Source organism: Schistocerca piceifrons, unplaced genomic scaffold (genome assembly GCF_021461385.2).
Source record: "Schistocerca piceifrons isolate TAMUIC-IGC-003096 unplaced genomic scaffold, iqSchPice1.1 HiC_scaffold_1092, whole genome shotgun sequence".
NCBI classification, from domain to species: Eukaryota; Metazoa; Arthropoda; class Insecta; order Orthoptera; family Acrididae; genus Schistocerca; species Schistocerca piceifrons.
Window position 1 is genome coordinate 12,968 of NW_025726899.1, and position 4,533 is coordinate 17,500.

General features: G+C 55.5%; 1 non-coding gene across 1 annotated transcript; it reads left to right on the forward strand.

Moving 5' to 3' along the window:
* The first annotated feature begins 2,472 nt into the window (after positions 1-2,472).
* On the forward strand, positions 2,473-4,373 carry LOC124727234. Its single transcript, XR_007007021.1, has one exon. It is a non-coding gene; the product is annotated as a small subunit ribosomal RNA (ribosomal RNA).
* Positions 4,374-4,533: the final 160 nt, after the last annotated feature.

Consider the following 4,533-nt stretch of genomic DNA (forward strand, 5'->3'; position numbering starts at 1 on the left):
CATGTTGTGCCTTAACCTAACCCATGTTGTCCCCTAACCTAACCATGTTGTCCCCTAACCTAACCCATGTTGTCCCCTAACCTAACCCATGTTGTCCCCTAACCTAACCCATGTTGTCCCCTAACCTAACCATGTTGTCCCCTAAGCCTAACCCATGTTGTCCCCTAGACCTAACCCATGTTGTCCCCTAACCTAACCCATGTTGTGCCCTAACCTAACCATTGTTGTCCCCTAACCTAACCATGTTGTGCCTTAACCTAACCCATGTTGTGCCTTAACCTAACCCATGTTGTCCCCTAACCTAACCCATGTTGTCCCCTAACCTAACCCATGTTGTGCCTTAACCTAACCCATGTTGTGCCGTAACCTAACCCATGTTGTGCCTTAACCTAACCCATGTTGTGCCTTAACCTAACCCATGTTGTGCTTAACCTAACCCATGTTGTGCCTTAACCTAACCCATGTTGTGCCTTAACCTACCCCCACGTGTCCCCTAACGTAACCCCACGTTGTCCCCTAACGTAACCCACGTTGTCCCCTAACGTAACCCACGTTGTCCCCTAACGTAACCCACGTTGTCCCCTAACGTAACCCACGTTGTCCCCTAACGTAACCCACGTTGTCCCCTAACGTAACCCACGTTGTCGCCTATCGTAACCCACGTTGTCGCCTAAACCTGCTCTGTAATTGTTATACGACTCGTTCAATTAGTGTAGTGTTGCCCACCCGCAACCCTCGCAATATAGTTCGCTACTCGCACTGCCCGCTCCCCTGTGTATCGCTTCATGTAAACACCTTGCAAGTCTTGCTGACTTTCCACATGCTCCTGCTGTACACTGTAATGCTGGATGGCAGCAGGGCGTACATGCCGCCCCCCCCCCCCCCCCACCTCTCCCCACGTCCCCACCTTGCCCCCTGCCTTCGCAAGGTGGTTGGTGACAAGTTTGCATGTTCAATGCCCTTCGCATGCGACGTACGCAGGCTACGTTGTGGTGCGGCCTGTGTCAACTGTCCGCTGATGTCGTACGCGTGAACCACAATCTGTACTGCACATTCGTCCTTATGTACTGAATGATACATCGTGGCACATGTGTGACCGTACAACGACTGCGCCCAAAAACGGCGGACCATACAGTGCAAATATTGTGCACGCAGCTACGTGTCGTCTCCCTATGAGAGCTGGATTGCAGTGTGGTACGCCATAGAGACGTGTGGGAGGAACGGACGCCGTGGATGGCGATCAGCATGAGCTGTCTGTTGATGTATTCGACCTAGTCGTCTCTCCTCACACACCGTGATGGCATGGTGCAGCGCGTTCCATATCTGCGACATGCTACAGAAGCGGTTGACAGTCGTTCGAGCAATGGACATCGCATACGTACGGGGGCCACCTTCCACGTATTGTCTAGGCGTGCACATTTTGTTGCGTGTATGTGGGCAGACGTAGTGTGGCGTGACACCTGACACAGGCATGCAATAATGGTTGAAGTTGCAAATGGCGATGGACGCCTACGTTTTCTGGTGAAGTTACGCAAATGAAGAAATGGTAACCCGTTGTGGTGCGGTTGTTCTCGCTAGGGGTGAATCGGTGATGGCGACGATAGGTTGAGGTACTAACCGGTTGTTCCAGCGATACCCACCATGCCGACGAAACTGAACGGCATCTGGGTGTGAAGCGATACGCGGCGGTGGCTGGGTGGGACCGTCCCCGGCCGGTGAGGGGCGCCTCCCGGCGTGCTGGCCGCGCGGTGCGTGGGCGCACGCGCTACAGCCGGCGGGTGGGGCGGCCAGTGGCAGGCGCGCCGGCCGACGGACGCGGCAGGCGTCGCAGCTGCGCGCCGGCGCACCCTGCGCGCGGCGCCGTAGCGGCCAAAGTAGGTCCTCGCGGCCCGGTGCGAAGCGCGGTGGACATCTGCAGTGTGCTGGTCCGATTGAGGACTGTGTGCGTTGAGGATGCGCCGCCGCCCGGCGCTCGGCGCCGCGACGCCGTCTGCTGCTCGGTCGCCCCAGCGGTTCTCGCTGGTGGTTTGTATCGCAGCTGTGCGGATGTGTTGGCGTGTGCGCTGTGCTGGGAGAGTTCGCTTCGGCACCCAAGTGGGGCTTTTGTCCTTCTGTGGCGCTGGCGTTGGAGCTGCCGGTCACCGTAGGTGGCGCGTGTTGTCTCCCGCCGGCAATGCCACGACAGCACGCTCCCGGGCCTCTGTCGGCAGCGGCAAGCTCAGTTGGGAGCACGGGTGGTCGCACCGAAAGCGTCTACTCGCCTAACTCCGGGCGATTGCGCCTCTCACGAACCCGACCAGTACTTGGGACGGCGCTGCGCGCCGCCGGGACCTGAGAGGGTTTCGAGGTGTATTGTGCAGGGGAGCTCAGCCTCCTCCTGTTTGCAGAATGATTGAGCGGACGCTTGCGTGTTCGCGCGGGCCCCCGGGACACACTCCCGGGCGGCGGCTGCTCAGCTCTAGTTGACGCAGCTCCCTGGTTGATCCTGCCAGTAGTCATATGCTTGTCTCAAAGATTAAGCCATGCATGTCTCAGTACAAGCCGCATTAAGGTGAACCGCGAATGGCTCGATTAAATCAGTTATGGTTCCTTAGATCGTACCCACGTTACTTGGATAACTGTGGTAATTCTAGAGCTAATACATGCAAACAGAGTCCCGACCAGAGATGGAAGGGACGCTTTTATTAGATCAAAACCAATCGGTCGGCTCGTCCGGTCCGTTTGCCTTGGTGACTCTGAATAACTTTGGGCTGATCGCACGGTCCTCGTACCGGCGACGCATCTTTCAAATGTCTGCCTTATCAACTGTCGATGGTAGGTTCTGCGCCTACCATGGTTGTAACGGGTAACGGGGAATCAGGGTTCGATTCCGGAGAGGGAGCCTGAGAAACGGCTACCACATCCAAGGAAGGCAGCAGGCGCGCAAATTACCCACTCCCGGCACGGGGAGGTAGTGACGAAAATAACGATACGGGACTCATCCGAGGCCCCGTAATCGGAATGAGTACACTTTAAATCCTTTAACGAGTATCTATTGGAGGCAAGTCTGGTGCCAGCAGCCGCGGTAATTCCAGCTCCAATAGCGTATATTAAGTTGTTGCGGTTAAAAGCTCGTAGTTGGATTTGTGTCCCACGCTGTTGGTTCACCGCCCGTCGGTGTTTAACTGGCATGTATCGTGGGACGTCCTGCCGGTGGGGCGAGCCGAAGGCGTGCGACCGCCCCGTGCGTGCTCGTGCGTCCCGAGGCGGACCCCGTTGAAATCCTACCAGGGTGCTCTTTATTGAGTGTCTCGGTGGGCCGGCACGTTTACTTTGAACAAATTAGAGTGCTTAAAGCAGGCAAGCCCGCCTGAATACTGTGTGCATGGATAATGGAATAGGACCTCGGTTCTATTTTGTTGGTTTTCGGAACCCGAGGTAATGATTAATAGGGACAGGCGGGGGCATTCGTATTGCGACGTAGAGGTGAAATTCTTGGATCGTCGCAAGACGAACAGAAGCGAAAGCATTTGCCAAGTATGTTTTCAATTAATCAAGAACGAAAGCTAGAGGTTCGAAGGCGATCAGATACCGCCCTAGTTCTAACCATAAACGATGCCAGCCAGCGATCCGCCGCAGTTCCTCCGATGACTCGGCGGGCAGCCTCCGGAAACCAAAGCTTTTGGGTTCCGGGGAAGTATGGTTGCAAAGCTGAAACTTAAAGGAATTGACGGAAGGGCACCACCAGGAGTGGAGCCTGCGGCTTAATTTGACTCAACACGGGAAACCTCACCAGGCCCGGACACCGGAAGGATTGACAGATTGATAGCTCTTTCTTGATTCGGTGGGTGGTGGTGCATGGCCGTTCTTAGTTGGTGGAGCGATTTGTCTGGTTAATTCCGATAACGAACGAGACTCTAGCCTGCTAACTAGTCGCGTGACATCCTTCGTGCTGTCAGCGATTACTTTTCTTCTTAGAGGGACAGGCGGCTTCTAGCCGCACGAGATTGAGCAATAACAGGTCTGTGATGCCCTTAGATGTTCTGGGCCGCACGCGCGCTACACTGAAGGAATCAGCGTGTCTTCCTAGGCCGAAAGGTCGGGGTAACCCGCTGAACCTCCTTCGTGCTAGGGATTGGGGCTTGCAATTGTTCCCCATGAACGAGGAATTCCAGTAAGCGCGAGTCATAAGCTCGCGTTGATTACGTCCCTGCCCTTTGTACACACCGCCCGTCGCTACTACCGATTGAATGATTTAGTGAGGTCTTCGGACTGGTACGCGGCATTGACTCTGTCGTTGCCGATGCTACCGGAAAGATGACCAAACTTGATCATTTAGAGGAAGTAAAAGTCGTAACAAGGTTTCCGTAGGTGAACCTGCGGAAGGATCATTACCGACTAGACTGCATGTCTTTCGATGTGCGTGTCGTGTCGCGCAACACGCTACCTGTACGGCTCGCAGTAGCCGTGCGCCGCGTGCGGAACCACGCGTGCCTCTCAAAACTAGCGGCAATGTTGTGTGGTACGAGCGCTGAAGCGCTGGAGCGGCTGGCC